This window comes from Anser brachyrhynchus, assembly GCF_964034855.1.
Source record: "Anser brachyrhynchus genome assembly, chromosome: 20".
In the NCBI taxonomy this organism is placed as follows: Eukaryota; Metazoa; Chordata; class Aves; order Anseriformes; family Anatidae; genus Anser; species Anser brachyrhynchus.
In genome coordinates this window covers 9,023,254-9,041,273 of record NC_137713.1, presented here as the reverse complement: position 1 = coordinate 9,041,273, position 18,020 = coordinate 9,023,254, and the positions used below count along the sequence as shown (strand labels likewise).

The following is an 18,020-nucleotide window of genomic DNA, read 5'->3' as shown; positions in this document are numbered from 1 at the left end:
AGTGAGCTGGGGCAACATCAGAAGCAAAGGGAATTGCTAGGAGAGAGCACAGGGAGCAGCCCGAAGGCAGGGGACACCCAGGCCTGCTTCCTAGGCCAAGGAAGGAGGCAGACCCATGCATGCAGCTTCTGAGAGAACTGACGTAGCAAAGACTTGCAGATGCTGCGAGGGGGGGACTGCAATAGCAGGTCCGGGAAGTGATTAAGGCATGAGTAAGGATTTCAGGGCAGGTCAGGTCTGAGTGAGGGGGTGCTGGCAGGGCTCCAGGGTAAGCTGCAGGCAGACACACAGGGGAGGAGAAACCACAAGGAGAATTCCAAAACTATTCCTGAGTGCTCACAAAACCGAGACACCAAAGTGTTTTGGCAATAACAGTCATCTAGCAGCAGCTTAAAGAGACAAAGAAGGGGGGAATCAGGAGCAGACAGACTGGGGAGGGAGCCTGTGTGGAAACCCAAGGGATCAGGCCCCATCTCTTCCCCACGCTCCCCACTATGGGTGTTCAAAACCTGGGGCGGCTTCAGGACCGCAACAACTTGGGAATATTCAGCCTACACAGCAATCACGGCTGCTTGGATGCCGAGAGGATCCAAACAGGTCAGAACCAATGGCCAAGAGCAAGCAGCTCGTGTTAAGGAAGGCAGAAAGCAGCCTGCCTGCGACTGAGCCAGCCAGGCCCAGGCACTGCCACAGAGCTGCACGTGAGGCTGCAGTCCCCAGCTCTATTTAGTATGAAATAGGGAGATAAATAAGGAACAGAAGCTGGAGGTGAGGAACTCTGGTCGTGAGGAGGGGTGATGGGCTCTACCAAGAGATCTCGCCCACCTCCACCACCTCTGACTGAACGCATTGCTCTCTTCACAATGTGGCCTCACCCCTGGTTTACACATCTCATTGCCTTATAACCTTCCAGTTACGGGGTTTGATGCCGTGCTTGGAGTAAGAAAGCTAGGGATGTTGCATCTCCCGCATAAAACTAGTGGCTAGTTGAATCCACAGCCAGGAATATGGATGGGGGGAGGATAAGAGAACGTGGGGGAAGGATAAAACAGCAGCAGGGAAGAAATTTAATCAGGAAAGTACAACAGGAATAAAAAAAATCTTTCAGTTTTTGCAGCCTTTTAGAGGAAGAGTCTTGATACATTAGTTTTGCAGCACACAAACTTTAGGGAGACAGCGAATTTAGCTGTTCCTCTGTTCCACTCCTCTTCTATGAAGAGACGGGAACTTGATTCAGTCCATTCTCCCTCCATCTGTCATTATCCCTGACGTCCCTGATTATCCCAGCTGGCCACACAAGTCACCGGATATTGTTCTGCTCCTTCTCAGGATGACTGGATTTTATTTTTACGCAAGGGGGAGAGAAATAAGAGGAAGTGCATTCCCACGGCATGAAAAATTCCGCCAGAAACGTTTAAGCAAACACATTTGCTTTCAACAGATTGATGCTGAAAAACAAATGAACTCCACAGGCTGCGAATTACACTACCCTCCGAGCAGAGAGCTGCTTTTATTCCACCATACAATCGCCACGATAGTGCACGTTCGTACTCACTAGGGGCCCCGTACCACACACCAAATTCAAGGAGCATCTGACGCCAGCCTGCGTCGCACCCAAGAGCCCTGGGCCTGGTTATGCTCACTGTGTGTCAGTTCAGACAGTGTCAGTTCGTAGGAGTCTGATGTGGGTTAAATGTGGGTTAACTCACACGTCTAAAAGGTTTCCTTCCAATCTCCAGTAGCTGTAGCCAGGAAACAGGGCATATAGGGTATGAGGTACACCTGCACACTCACATTATCACACAGGGAAATGAGGATGGACATTTTCTAGTCTACACACACTGCTATGGGCAGATACTCCCTCTCCGGCCCTAGTTCCCCCCCCACACACACACACTTCTACATACAAACATATGAGCAGATTTTCAGGAAGCTATGAAATCCGGGCATGGGGCTCCTCCAAATTATGCCGTTAGCTCATCTTCACCACCCAGGGCAGCACTGCCCCCAGCCAGCCAAGTCCCACATGAGCTCCCCAGCACGCGGTGCAGCTTTCAGGCTGCAGAAATATCCTAGGCCTGGGATGTAGGCCAATACCTCCACAGGCCACTGTCCTGCTCCATTAGAGACAACAACTTGCTCAGAGCTCCTGGATTATATCCACAGCATCCCACTCTGTTAACAGTATCCTGAAAAATCTGCCTCCAGAGCAGATGCTGAGCACACGCAAAATGCACTGCTGCATGTGACATAAGCAACGAGCCATCTTTTCTTCCCTATTCCTTACATTACCTACATAGGCTGTAGGTTTACCATTCCAATATAACTTCACGGAAACGGGACTTTCTCCTGACACAAGGTTAAAAAAGCCAACTGTTCCTGTGGATACTCCAGGGCCATCAGCTCAGCTTACTCTGTTTTGCTTCGTCCTCTTCGAAGATGAGGCGGACTACAAAGACCTTCTAGATCTGTGCTAGATTCTTCCTGCAATCTTTTCATACCAGGATGAATGGCTCTGTGTGTTCCCACAACCAAGAAAAACATCCCAGGAATGCACAATATGAAAGCCTGCTTCAAATGACCAAAACATTCTGTTCCCCATCCTTCCACCAGAAAAGGGGACAGCCAAATCTGAGTCACCTAGGCTCAGATTCAAAATGGAGAACAGCTCTCAGCTAAGTACAGAAAGGCCTCAAGAAAATACTTTTCATGAGAAGTAATACATCTGGATACATAAAGTCTCCACAAAACAGGCCAGCATTAGGACAGCACACAAAAACAGACAAACAAGTGGAGGTTCTTAGACATCAACTACTCCTCAAATGGTATAGAGGAATAACAAAACGGGGTTGGAAGCCTTTGTCAGTTTTGGCAGCACACTTTGTCCATAATTGTTCTCCTTCATCTATCCCTCCTACCCTCAACAAGGCGCATGGATATCTCCTTGCCACATGCAATACCATTCAATTCAAGATGGGAAAACCAACAAAGCGTGCCCCCAAATTCAATGCACTCCCTAAAAGGAAACCCTCATGGGTAAACGACAGCCCAAGGATCTGTTCACCTTGCCATATTGAATGAAACAACTGCAAAACGCAGGAACAAGTTTCCAGAAACCAGACTGAGTTGGCCTGAATCCCATCCTGTGCCTGGTGCTTCCTTCTGGATGGATCCAGATGCAAGAAGTGTTTACCCACCGTGAAACCCTAGGCAAGGCACAGGGACTCCGTTCTGAATGCAGGCCCAGGTGGAGCTCAGACTGACTGTAGGTGAGCGCTGCTCAAACAGATGAGTGTTTACAACATTCTGTAGAGAAATATGGAGTTGTTTTTTAATTAAATTTGTGGCCAAAAGCCTAAGTGCCAAAATTTAGGTTTCTAATTTTCTAAATTTGTAAGATTTCATTTATTGCATGTGAATTTAAGTTTGCAGTCAGTCACGCAGACACCTTGTCAGGACCAGGACCCATAAAAAAGATAAAGTACCTCGTCACCAGAGTGAAGGAAAGCAAGGTTGTCACATTGCATGGAGGGTTAACGACAGGCAAAAACAATGCAGAGCAGCAGTAAAACACTTTTGCTTAAAAACAGTCTTGACTCATGCTCAATCCTGAATCAGTGTCTTAAAAGACAGCTATTTGGACAGAAAAAGGCTTGCACAATAACCTCTTCCTGTTTTTACCTACTCCCATCTAAGATATTTTGTGATGCAATTGTTTGTGCCCTCAATTAAAACACTAAGCCAGCTTTCCTCATATGCACACTGAGGATGAGGAACACCAGGGTTTTCACTTGCAGCCCTATGGGAGCATGTCTGCAAGCGGAGAGAACACAAGAAGAGTTTCAGCCATTTTCAGGGCTATTATAAAATGAGGTGGTGGTATGGCTGAATTTGCAGAGACTCTTACATTAATAACAAAGACAAAGATTGGAAAGTCCAGGAATTCTGCCTGCAGCTGCTCTGACAATGTAATAACAGCGACTCCATATGGAGAAATGGAAACTGTATTTTATGACTACAAGGTAAATCCCCGTCTTCTACAGGAAGGAAAAACAATCCCACATGCTGCCGCACAATGCGTAGCTGAGTCCAACAGCACTTTGGTTTGGATGCACCCTTTGCATGTATATTCAGGAGAGTTAAACAAACGCAGGGACCTAATTTTTCACCCATGTTCTGGCTTAATATTTCAGAAGGAGTACAAAGCATTCAACAGCTTCTGGGTTTGATCACAGCGTTACTGGTTGTAGAAACCTTCAGCAACAGCCACTGTGAATGCTGAAAACAGTATTTGGAGCCCAACACACCCCTGAAAACCAACTGCTGGAGACAGATCGGGTCTGCTGATAACTGGAGGAGCTCTTCATGCACTCCAACAATAAGCACACAAGATAAAGGCAAAAAGCTTTCAGTGTCAGCTTGCATTCATTTATTAGACCTTATAAAAGAAACCTCTGCTGGCCTAAAGGCACTGGTATCTTATATTAAGTTATATAAAGTTATTTCGTTTCTTGTTTCTGAGCATTTTGGTTGCATCCATTTCATGTTTTCATGCTTTCCTGCACGTCGTTCCCCTGAGAAAAGTGAGATTCTCACGTAACAAAGCTCAAGCTCCTAGAGTCGTTACTCAAGGACACGTTACTGCCCGGACTGTATGCCATGGGCAAGTAGGGGTTAGGATTTGGTGCCCTAGGCTCATGACCCTGACAGCACTGGCCAGGCTGCAGAGACAGGCTGGGGATTTAAGAAGAGAATTTTGCCTTGAAAGCAAAATCCAAAGACCAGACTTAAACCATTTGCTCTTCTGCAAAAAGGACAGGAAATGAATCCAGTCGACATAAAGTTGATGATCTGATAAAGCCAAAGTGCAGCTTTGCTAGTAGGGAAAAAGCTTATGCTGAGAAGAAAGGGCAATTTTTATCTTTTAATTCCTCAGTTCCATCTGATCCAAGGTAATCATCCCATCCCTTCTCACTTCCATGATTAGTTACTCTTCTGACAAGCAATCAGCAAACTATTTCTGAAGCACATGTCAGATTAGGATTAAATCCTTTCATTTAATTGAGGCACTGAGGAAATAAGAGACCCTCATTCTTAATTAAGGTCAGACTCCTCTCCCAAGAAAACATTTCCTTCTCCCTTAGAGGAAACAGGCAGAGTACTTCAGGAACAAAATTAGTGTCCTGCCATCAGTTACACACCAGGAAAAACCAAGGGATCCCGGTACCCTCTGCCAGCCACCAGTTTTTCTACTTACAGTTTAAGAACTCACATAGGTTCCTCATCCAGAAAGCTCTGCTGTCACTACGCAGTTTCCCTTACATCTCCCGAAGATTAACCTCTAAAAAAGCCTGTGTTGAGTTTTCTTCCTCACTCAAATTTTATAATAATTAGCACAGAACGCAAAGGGAAAGCCTAGAGGCCTTTTATTTAAAGCCTTAAAACCAGTTCTAACCATTAGGATAGACTCATCCTATGATTTAGGTATAAAACAAAGGCTGTTAAAGGAAGAACGTACAGCAGCACCCCACTGCATTCTGTAACTAAAAACCACAATGTAAAACCTGAGGTAAAGTGGGAGAAAACAAAGGACCTTGAAGGAAGGCATCCTAAACAAAGTGGGGAGTAATTACGGGCTTGCTGATGAGCTCACACTCCCCACGCTGGCAAAACGCCTACTGAAGAGTGATACTGTAGATAGCAACAATTCTGTACTAATTGCAGAGCAAAACTATCCCTAATTCATGGGAAAAATCTCAGGGAAGGGCCTGGAACTAAATGGGTTTCTGCTCCCTGGCATGAAGCCCTGGAGGCAGGGGACAGTGTCCCTGCAAAAATAAGCAGGGGCATGACACCAAAATTGCACAGCTCTCATGGGAAGGGAACAGAAGAGACACGGAGATTTCAGAACTGTTACCCTCCAAGGATGGACTTGGTAACAGAGCCGTTCAGATTTGATCCAGTGGCTACTCTACTCGATGGAAAGGTTCCTATGCAATTCAAGGGGCACCATCAAAATCCAAGTTCTCTATGCACAGGCAGTGTTTGTTATCTGACATAAGCAGTGTCTGGGAGGAAAAAAAAAAAAAAAAACCAGAAGAGCAGACAGCGCAAGAAAGGCAATGACACATGATAAACATATTCCATTATAATGGCTTGGTATTTTACTACTGGAGAAACCATTTCGGCAATTAAATATGAGCCCTACCGTAACTCAGCCCTGCCACGCACCCTTCGCGACGCTGCAGAAGGAGCTGAACTTTTGGAATTTCCTGGCTGTTGAGTCCTTGATTTAATGCAGCATTAAAGTTCACCCTGGCACTTCATCTGTTATTCACAGGAACTCAACTTTACACACAGAGTTTGATTTGTGCACTTCAGTAATCTAACCTCTGCCCAGGACTTTGATTATGAAACAAAACCAGGACCAGGTCTCTCCCTCCCAGATTTCTCCCCCTTTTTTTATGACCTGCACCTGCAAGCAAGGCTTTTTTTTTTTTTGCAGGCCAGCCCTGGTTTGTACAGTGCAACTGGAAGGCTGGCACAACAAAGAGCTGAAAATAGAAAGCAGCTAGTCTTGCTAGTTCCTTCTTTTTCTGTGCACACTGAAGTTCTTTGAAACTAGAAATTTTGTTTTCCTTTTCATCGTGGTGTTATGACAGCCTGTCTGATGGCAGCATAGCTGTACCAGTTTTGACCAAATTATCGGCAAGTTTAAAGAAAACAGGAGCAGAGCACAACATTTCTGGTGTGACAGACAGCATTTCCCTTGGGACACACCATGCTTACCACCAAATACCCCGCTGTGCTCCACTGATGCTGCCCGAGATGTTCATATTCCCCCACAAACACACCTCAAGTGCTGTGGGAAGAGGCACGGCGTTAATGCAGTGACACATTTAACGCACTTGGGTATGCAGAGGAGACCTGGTTGTTGTAGCAAGAACAAGAGCAAAGCCCTGCCCCAGGGCACTGCTACTGTAGGTGCAACATTTATTATGGAAGCCCTCCCAGAAGAGCCCCAGAAAGCAAAAACTGGCCCTGTAGATACACAGGGCGGTGAAACTTCAGGCAGGGATGAAGGCTGGGAAGAGCCTACCTTGCAACTGCTGCAAGCCCTTTCCTTTAGTTGTAAAGCTACCTGACAAGGTTTTCATTGCAGCAGTTCTGTGGTGTTAGTTTTAGTCTTTGCTGGCTGGATTTTGGTAGGCCAGACTTATTCGAGCCTACTTTCTGTCCATGTACCTGCTCTGCCCTTTGTGCAACACTGACTGTCCCAACGCAACCAAAAGGTTGCATTTCAGGAGGTCCTGAGATGACACTCACCATTTCCTCATTCGTCTCCGCAGACCTTCTCTAAACCTGCGCCACTTGAAGTCAGTCTGTTATAAACAGGGGCACCCAGAACGCAGCCTGCGTCCCAGACGATGTCTCACCAGGCCTCGGACAGTCTCTATGCCAGATACTGAAAGCTAACAATCTTCTTCCTTCAAACAAAGCAACTGCTCCCAAAAGCAGGAGGGGTAACTAACCCATCCTCACACTGCGACCCTTGACAGTAAGCTGACACAGCAGGAGGCGTGATAGAAATGAAATACAAAGCACTGTCTGATGGACGAAATGCAGCACTGACAGCCAGGACTCCCCTTTTCTTCTGCCAGAGGGGTTAGCAGGCTCCTTAAAATACAAGGGGTGACAACAACAGTACCAACCTCATAACCACAAGAGCTACACCACTGATACGTATCGAGGGATCTGAAGCCACCAAAGATGCTACGGAGGAGCCAAACTCTTCCTTCTCTCTGGAGCACCAAGGCTCTGTGTAAGCCCCATCCCTTCCACCTGTACTCGAGCAGCCTGCTTGCCATCGAGCATTCCCGCTCTCCATCGCTGCGTAGTTCCCTGCAGCACCCTCCTCCTCCTCACCAGCCCACACTCAGCCTCCCCTGAAGGAGCTGACCCCTGGCCGCATGCACTAATTGTTGCTTTCACCTAAGCCTCTACAAATACTGCAGCTTCCCTGCACCACAGCTGACACCAACACAACTACACAACTCCCCCCATAACCAGTGGTGGAGACAGGGAGGCCAGTAACCTATAAAGTTCACATTTGGCCAGTATGCATTAATCTGAGTTTCCTTCTTTACCACCCAGAACCCCAGTACAAAGGCACTGAGAAGAGCTAGCAGTTTAGACAGCTCACAAACTTCTTAACGCAAGCGGAAACACACCTCTTATTCAAATTATATCCCTATTAATGACCTAAAATCATAATCACTTTGGCAAGTTGGATCAAGTAGCATCCTTATCAGTCACGTTACAGTATCACCTTCTGCCTTGTGGTTCCTTTCACCTGCACCTTGCTGTTTGCCTCGCAGAGGCAGTCGCTTTGTATTGTACCACGTGCAGAGAAGGAGATCCTACAGCTCAATGCCTTTGGGCACTGAGCCACACACACGAGCCACAGCAGTGCCATAGGATGGCTACCTGTACCAGAGGAGGTTAGAGACTCTTTCTAGGGTGAAACAAGACGACACCATGCCACATACAACCTACATACATCCTACAACCTACGGGTTGTTTACATACCACAAGTGTCGTTAATCTCTCCTCTAACGCAAGCAAGACCACAAGCATGATTTTCCAAGGAGGCCAAGATAACATCTTATCCAGCCAAGCAAGCACAGAGCAGTTGCAGGCAACAGCCTGAGTACGCTGTAATGCAGAGCGCTGTCCCGATGTCTCTAACGCAGACCGGTCCGGTTTCAAACAAAGAGGAAGATCAAAACCTGAGCTGTCACCTCTTCCAGCAAAGGCAATATATAAGTTTCCACCACCCTAGGGCAGAAACTATCATAGCATTTCCCAAACCCAAACCATATGACCACCCAAAAGCACCCATCTGACTGACATTGCCACGTTAGTGCGCTGGAAGTGCGCCCACACCTTCCTACTGCCGAGCCAATGTGTTGGGGGATTCAGAGATAAGGGGGGGAGAGGGAAGAAACATGCTTGCAAATGCTTCAGATGCATCAAGATTAAGCTCACAGGAGGCATTGCCATTGCCAGTATCATTTACTGGAACACATACACATTTAAATATAGATTTCTTTCCTATGCAACAGATTTAGCAAGTTCAAAAAGCTCCTTCATATATCCCAGTAAAAGCCTACGTAAATAGACACGTAAAAGATGAACTGGATAAGGGAAACCATCACCTTCCCATCTCAGCAGCGCACTCCACACAAGCCTGCCCTTTCAGCAGACATTTGAGCAGCCTCTTGCAAGAGGCCACGAGCAGTCACACAAGAGCTCTAATTCCAGCAATCCGGCGGCCTTTGCTCCCTCAGTCTATTATACATGCTCCAGGTTGCAAACACAAGAAACAGACTATGCTTGCCATATCTTCTTTCAAGTACAGACCTAGTTTCTTATTCCAGATTTAGATGCTCATAACACCAAACGTTATATTCCTCCACAGAGCAAATAAACTGCCACATTGTGGTGGTTTAATCTCGTGGATTCAGAGATCTCTCTTCCTCCACGGTCTTGGTCAAGGTGTTTCCCGTAATGCTTCAAGGGGAATACGTAGGCAGTGCAGCCCTGCAAAGCAGCACAACTCCATCTCATATTAGGCACCTGGACTCCGGGAAGTACCGATAGCATGGGGCTAAGCAGGCTCACTCGAGCAGAAGACGTGATGAAGCACAAAAAGGCAGAAACATCCCATCATTCCAGGCTGGGAAATACTTCTTGTGCCATATTGCCAATCATCAAACTTCCACTGGGAATGCTGGTGGATTGATCATCAGCTAGAACATCCCAAATTTTCCAGCCGGGAAGCATGCACCCAGAGAAATAAAAGTACTTCCTCAAGGCTGCAGATTGACCTACTCCAGTTTGCGTAGCGAGGACCTCTGTGTTATAAAACAAATAACTATAAGCTAAATATAGCTAAGGAGCAGGCTTTAATCACCGGGATAGCCTTCATGCAGGGGGCTGACAAGAGCCAATGAGGTAGTATTGCACATAGGCAAATACAAAATACAAATACAAATAGCCCGTGACATACACCTCATAATGCAGCTGCCTCTCCATATCTTCCAAGAGAGGCCTCCTTTCCTAGGGAGCTTTGTCTCAGCAGCCAGGACAGCTTCTGCATCCAGGGGATGTGCCTGCAGGTCGCGAAGGGGAGGGTTTGCAAGGGATGGGAAAGCGCAGTTTGTTTCAACAGGCAGCTGCCTGGGATTGCTGAAAAGTTTCCAGCACTAATTGGCGGACACAGAAGTTTTCGGAGCATGATGCAACAAATAACGGGGAGATGAGCATGTCAAAGAGAGAAAAAGAACAGATCAGCCAGAGAAAGCCTTTGGTAGTCATTATGCCAGAAGCACGTGCATTGGTTTGGAAGCCTTCTCCCAGACACGTTGCAAAAAAGGTTGTGCTGGTTGCGTTGATTAAACGCCTTTGTGCCGGTCCTTAGTACAAACAGGGCAGATGCACAGTGACAATGACAACAACCTAAAAGGGGAAGAGGCACACTGCACAGCTCTAACTACAACGTCAGTTCTGAGCCAGACTGTCCACAGAGGCTGTAAAACCTCCCTCAATGCCCACGATAAAGGAATATATATAAATATACACACACACACACATCTTCAAACCTCCATCCTGAACACCAGCAATGAAGACCTGGAACAGACAGATGGATCAGATTACCTCGAAGCCACCCCAAATTTTTGTGAATTCCTTCCAGTATAGCCAATATCCCTGCAGTACACAAGTTATTCACTAAAAGAAAACAGCATTCCTTTTGACCAAGAGCTCTGGCGCTAGCAATACAATTTTATTTGCCTTATCTTTAAAGGAACTGAGTGGGGAAGCACAGCGGAAAAGCACCTAAGTTCCAAAGTCCAAATATCCAACGCCTGCCGAGCTTTTCATTCACAGACTTCAAAGGAGGTGAGAACTACAACACCTATTTTGCACCTGGGAAAAACTGATACAGAGACAGAAAAGATTTTCCCCAAGATCACTCAAAAAACTGCGGCAGCAGAGATGAACACAACTCTATTGGACACCATTATCTCTTAACATCCAGCACATCAAAAGCCTTGGGAAATCTTTCTGAAGTGTTAGTTTATAGACACAGAGTATAAATACATTTTTTAAATAATCAGTTGACTTTCCCAGGCACAAATGGAGTCACCAAGAGAGCCAACATTAGAGTTCAGAACATTAACTCTCAAAGCAAAACAAGCAAATTTCAAACCCGTTTTGTGCTTCAGCACAGATAGGGATGGGGAGAAGGGGACGTACTGCTGGCTCAGAACCCCCAGCAAGGCATTTCCCCAGTCTGTACCACATCTCCCTACAACCACCTAGGCAGGTAAGACTTGGCATAATAAAAATAAGTCACTGAAAGGAAAGTAGCAAATAATTTCAGCTCTGATCCAAGTCAACATCTTATTTCATTGCATCAGTCTGAAGTAAAATAAAAAAAATGAAGCTGGGGTAACAAAACATGACAATGCTTCGTTTTATTTCTTCACACATCTTTCTTTGCTTACACTCTTTCTGAAACAGCCACAGCTTATTTTCTAGACACTCATTTAGACAAAAAGAGTGCCACAGCATGGGAATGGGCTCCAAAAAGCCTGATGCAGAAATACTGCCTTTTTTCCTTTTTAAATGAGGTTTCTTTGTTTTCTTCAGGAATAGCAGTAAGTATTACTTTGAGGTGCCAGACTCAGAGTCACATGCAATGAAGTCATTTTTCCCACTGGTAGCTACAGCAAGAGCCACTGCACAGTAATAAGAGCAAGAAATTAAAGCCAAATACGAAGGAAGCAAATTTGATTTGCCCCATTTATCATCACAGTTAACAAAGTACAACACACAAACATGGCATGCGGGGTACTCTCAGCTGAGCACAAGCAAACGCTTTGAGAGCATGGTGGTATGGCAGAGAAAGCCTTTGTGCAGCAACGCACTGACTGGCTTCTGTGTTTGTCAGCATCAGCCGCAAGGATGAGAGCTTTGACGTGGGACAGAAAAGACAGCATGTGGAGAAGGCAGCACTAGAGGACGACTCGGGAACACCACATCCAATTCCTTTCTCCTACCTGGGCTTCTCGAGTGACCTCTGACAGCCTGTCTCCTTCATTCAGTGACTGACCTCATTTGGTTGGTTTAGGAAACTGACCAGTACTACAAAGCCCCAGTCTTGCTGGGGTCCCACATTCCCAGTAACATCAACCAAGGTGCTCTCTCAACCAACTAAGACCTGAAACTCTGCTGTAAATATCATGAGAGCAGTGATAACAGAACAAGAGAGAGATTGCTGGCCATCTAACTCAGCAACAGAGCACTAGAAAACATTTTCTTGGCCCTTCTCAGCAACTTCCTTGATTGTTCTTGTGCTCAGAGCCCTTGGGAGATCGAGGGGAAAACAGGTCACAAGATACTTATAAAAGATATTTATGAAAAAAATAGATATCACTATAACTGCTGTCTGGGTAAGTCCATACCAGTGTCTAACAGAGGTTAGCAACAAGTCGTGCTCGGGTCCAGCTACCTGTACCTGGGCTTTCCCAGAGCTTTAGAAGTCGGTACATAAAGCTTGCCACGCATTGTGCACGCTCCGCAAAGCGACACCGACAGCATGCAGCCGGGGGATGGAGTCTGCATTATATATCGTCTTTGTCATAATCCTGGTGAGGACAAAAAAAAAAAAAAAGATTTATTCATTTCCGCCTGAGTTTCAAGTACGGAGGAGGCGTTTTCATAATTAAAACCAGCAACCTCAAGCAGGAGGTGGAATCCATGCCCTTACCCATTTTATCCAGCCAGTAACACAAGGGAAGAAGAACTGGGGTGCATACCCTTACGCAGCCACATCCCTCAGCACTGGAAAATCCCCCTCTGGGTCCTTCATCGTTTCTTCTGCCAGTGAAAGAGCACGAGCAGAGAGAAAGAGGAAATGCACCGGGAACCGCTACTTGCTGGCATAAATTAGGGCAGCCTCCAAGGCCAGAGGCAGCGGGAAGTCAGAGAGAACCACATACCAACCCTTGGCCTCCGCAGATAATCCAGTCCATACGTACCCCAAGAGCATCCCTTAAACACACAGTTTTTCCCCGTAATTGAAGGCAGGCCCCCACACGAGCGCGCCTGGGACGATAAACTGGTTCCAGCACCACTTCTCCCTGACACGCCTGTAGTGGCTGGTGCTAACCTTTTAACTCGTGGCTTGTCTCAGAGCTATGACTTTGAATTCCTGTGCTCTCGGTGATTTCTGGCACGCAGTGACACCTCTTCATGAGAGCACAGCTGCTCGGGGCAGACCCTCTCCTCCCCACTCCTGGCGGGCTCTAACAGCAGGCAGGTAATTTCTTGGAGCGACCCAAGTTCAGGAACAAGGCAGGCAGCTGTGCCATGCACCGCAACCCCAGCAGTGACCGGGGGACCGACGGGGCTGCTGATTAAAGCGTTTTCTCTCGGAGCACCACAAGGCACAGGAACGCTGTCTAGGAGGCAGAAGAACTAAGGCCAACAAACCCAGACAGGCACCCCAAACATATTTCTGTCCACGCACTGACCAATCCTTCTCGAAACGCAAGTCACCCCACGGAAACCCTCCTAGCCAGCGCACGGCTGGGCTGACGAAACTCAGCATCCGCCCCAGCAGGGTGGGTTTCTGAGCCCGGGGGCTGGCAGGCCTGCGGGACTGACACCGAACAGAGCAGCACCGACGCGGCGCTTTGTCTGCAGCGCTTCCCAGCACAGCTGCAGCTGCCTGGCTGCTCCGAGGTACCACCACCGGCCTCCGCTCCATCCCTGCATGCTTCCCCAGGCAGGCTGCTCGCTGCTCCGGACCAGGAGACGCGAGGGGCTCAGGACCCGCCCGGTCCATCCTGCCATTCAGCCACAAGCATGCCGGCAGCCCCCCAGGTTGGGCCTTCCCCGCTAAAGGGCACATCTCCGCCACCAACAGAAACAAAAAAAACCCCACCACGTCCGTTCCTTTAGCGCGCAGACCGTGTCGATACCTGGATCGCTCAGAACAAAAAGCCGGCGAGAGGACGGAGCCCAGCAAGCAGCCAGGCTTCCCCGAGACAAAAGAGAATTCCCCGTTTGCCGAACCCCAACTCGCTCGGCGCTGACTGCTGACGACCCCCCCCCTTTACCTGCATCTCCCCGGCATCAGGCCCTGCGGGTCCGGCTGCTCCCAGCAGAGACGGAGCGAGGCGTCCACCGTGACCCAAACCCCACAGACCCCCACCCCACAGACCACCCCCACCCCACGGACCACCGGCACCCCCCCGGGACCACCCCCACCCACCTACAGCGCTGCCACCCAGCGCCGAAGCCCCCCTGGGTGCCCCCCATCCGTGAGGTGACCGCGCACCCCCCCCCCCCCACGATGGGTGCCTCCCTCAGGGGGGCTGCAGAGCCAGGAGGGGGGAGCCCTCCCCCCCCCCCCCCAAAACCCACCCCTTAGGCAGGGCAGCGCCTTCCCCTCCCCACCCCGAGGACGAGCTGCCGCGACCCACCCTCGGCTCCCTCCGTCCATCCCCGCCTTTGTTGCGGGAGCCGCGGCCGCCCCTTCCCCGCCGAGCCCCCGCCCGGCGCCCCCCTTACCCTCCCCGCCGGGAGCCGCCGAGCCCCTCCCGAGCGGGGCCGAACCGAGCCGAGCGGAGCCGAAGCGATCCCCGCGCGGAAGGGCCCGGCAAGGCCCCGAGCCGCGCCCCCCCCCTCCCTTCCCCTCCCCGCCGAAATCTTTGTGGTTGTCGGGCCGCGGAGGCGGCGGAAGCGGAGCGGGAGGGCGGGAGGGAGGCTCCTCCTGGAGGCCGCCCTGCGGGGAGCGGGCGGAGGGCTCGGCTCCCTCCGGCTGGGAAAACCTCCCTTCCGAGCCGAAAAAATAAGCGATAATAATAATTAAAAAATAAATAAAAATAATAATAATAAATTTGAAAAAAAAAAAAAGGAAAAAAATATTTTTTAAAAAAAAAAAAGGAAAATAGAAGGTTTGCTGCCTGCAGCCCTCTCCTAAAGAAATGGGAGGGGAAGGACAAGAATAATAGCGGCCGAGCCTACCTCCGGCTCAGCAGGGAGGCTGTCTCTCTCCCTCCCTCCTTCCCTCGTGGCCGCGGGGCTGGGCTCCGGGAGGGAGGGGCGCTGAGCGCACCCCAATGTACATCCTAGCAAATGGGCTGGATGCGGGGAGAGCAGGAAGGGCTGGAGGTGCTTCCTGGGGGGGGGGGAAAAATAAAAATGAGAGAGCCCTGATTTTCACGCTGCAAAGTGAAAGCACCTGCAGCCTGGGGAAACTCATTCATTCAATGGCAGGAAGGGGGGGCTGAGCTAATAGCATCGCTCGTCCTTCACCGCCTCCTGCTCGCTCCCAGAGCCATAACGGGGCTGACATCAGGTGGAAACACCCTGCGCTGGGTCGTATCTAGTGCCTGTGCCTGACCTTGAATCTTTAACTTGGACGGGAAGGAAAGTGCTTTGTGCAAGGGCCACGGCTCCACGCAATGCACATCACAAGCTCTGCAGCCACCTTGGAGCGCCCGAAGGGCAGCACCAGACTTTGCACATCAGACACTGCGGTGGAAGGCCACAAACCATGTGGCAGAGGAGTAGGGTCCCACCTGGAAATGGTCTTGTAATTTGGTGCCCTGACTCTGCCCTATATCCCCAGCAAGAGCCCAGGAAAACATGATAGAAGTGCAAGTGAAGGAGGTGCAGGCAGCAGAGCAGAGAAGCAGCAGCAGAAGTCAAGAGAGCATCATCCTGATGATGAGAGCTGACAGCCTCAGCAAGACAATCCAGCCACGAGCAGCCTCATTTTCCATCTCGCAGAGGGGAAGCCAAAGCAAAGCGAAATGGCTGGTCCCAACCAAAAATAGGACCTGGAGCACCCGACAGCGACGCCTCTGCTTCAACTGTTTGTTCGCTCCGCTTCCCTGGTATTTTCCTACATCCAAACCCAAGTCAGTGCTTTGTGGTTTTGGATGCAAGATATTTTGTCTCCTCTCTAATCTGTAGTTGCCTAGGGAGACAGCGTGTCACCAGGAGAAAGGAGCCGCAAGAGAAGGTGCCTCTTGAGTCCTTCTCTGGACTCCAACAGAAGGAGCTTCACCAGACTTCACCCCGACTCGCCAGCTCTGCCAGTTCACATCCTCGGTCTGAGGCTTTCCCCTTATTGCAATGCTAGTGGTGATGGTGACCACCCTTTGCTAGCTCCAGAGAGACCAACGAGAAGTGCTGCCCACAGCCCGGCGTTTTGTAAGGCGGGGGAGTGTAAATTTAAAGCAGTTTTGAAAAAAAAAAAATCCTCTTTAATGTTTTCAGATGAATTTCAGATCTAATACAGCTCAGCAATTAAACCTTGTCATTTGTGATCAACTGCACAATTTTCTGCACTATCTTCTATAATTTGTTCTTGTTGCTAAAACCTCTATGTAAACATTTAATTTACCGTCCTACGTCTATGTTACGACAAAGAAGGTCAGCAAGTTTGGGGTTACATTTTGCCTGCCAGTAGCCCGTGGCTCGATGCCATTTCCTGCCCTCAGGTTCGTATTGTTGCAGGACCAGTGCCCAGCTCCGACACGCGACGTTGAGAGCTGGCACGTTGCTCATCGCCTCTGCGTTTCAGAAGCAGAAGGCTCGAATCTTAAAAGCACTTTTTTCTTATAGAATCATAGAATGGCCTGGGTTGAAAAGGACTGTAAAGATCACCTAGTTTCAACCCCCCTGCTCTGGGCAGGGTTGCCAACCACCAGAGCAGGCTGCCCAGGGCCTGGTTACTTCTTGAAAACACCGTCATCCCAAGGGATCTTCATTCAAATAGCCATATATTATGATGACCACTATACTTTCTTTGTTCAAATAGCCATATATTATAATGACTACCATATTTGTGTCCCAGTGGCGACCTGGGGCATCCCACCACCAGAGGCTGTGGCGCCAGGCATGGCGCGCTCCCCGAGGCAGCAGGCCTGCACCCCGGGGTTGGGCTTCCCTCACACCTACGGGCTTTGCAACGCTGATGTAAGACTGAGAGGAGAATCGAGCTTATTGGCTTCAATGAGATGAAACTAGAAAAGTTTCCCAGCTCTTAAGTCACTTCCTTGAGTCATTTTGGCAAGCCTGCCTTTCTGACTAAACTTTCTCAGGGGAATTTTCAGAGGCAGAGGGAAAGATCAGCCGGGACCATCCGCTGCGGTGTGGCCGCAGGGCCCATTCTTGCTGCTCCATAGCACAGGCTTAAATTTGTGCCTTTTCCATCAAGTGCTCCCCCACTCAGCTTCCACTGCCCCTGCTTTTCCCAAACAAAGCTTCAGGTTGAAAATAACTGTTGAGATCCCATCGTTGGGCAGAGTGGCACTGCTATTTCCCGATAACCATTTATTTATTCACAGGGGCTGCATGCAGACAAGCAACCCTGCACTGATAGTCCCAGACAAGAAACACACAAGGCAATCAAGCCTCAGCACATGAATATATGAGGACTTGTTAATTTTACACAGGTGAGCAGGGCCACGGCTTTCAATTAAACTACCACACATAGAAAGCTGGTATCCAATCTCTGACATGCCTGGGCTGTCACATTTGCCTGACAAACCTTTTGCCATTTGCTACCCTCCTACTTTAAGTGATATGATATAGATTTTGTTTTGAGAAGTGGCTTCTCACAAATAGTCACAACTCTCTCTACTTGACAGATCCATTATTTTGATTTGGTGACTATTTGCATTAGCTGCTGGGATCACTGAAAAGCTTCACAGCCTTTTTCTTCTAAATTATCCTGGCAAGCTGAAGCATTACACAGTCAAAGTAACATTAAAATAGAGGGAATACTCTCACATGCATCTAGGGAAACAAAAGGAACAAAACCACATTGTGTTTTGCCAGTATCTGTGTTGCTATGTTTGAATAAGGACAGCAGATAAGAAGCCACAGCATTCAGGCATCTTTCCATATTATTACCCAGCAGTAAGGGACAAAGC

General features: G+C 48.7%; 1 protein-coding gene across 6 annotated transcripts in view; it reads right to left on the bottom strand.

The window, feature by feature from the left end:
* CLIP2 (CAP-Gly domain containing linker protein 2) overlaps window positions 1-16,532 on the bottom strand; it is an 81,355-nt gene extending 64,823 nt beyond the window's left edge. For 2 of the 6 annotated variants that reach the window (XM_080562878.1, XM_080562883.1), the window contains exon 1: window positions 14,644-14,790. The gene's annotated coding sequence lies outside the window, so the exon portion shown is untranslated. The other 4 variants (XM_080562879.1, XM_080562880.1, XM_080562881.1 and 1 more) reach the window with 4 other exon arrangements.
* Window positions 16,533-18,020: the final 1,488 nt, after the last annotated feature.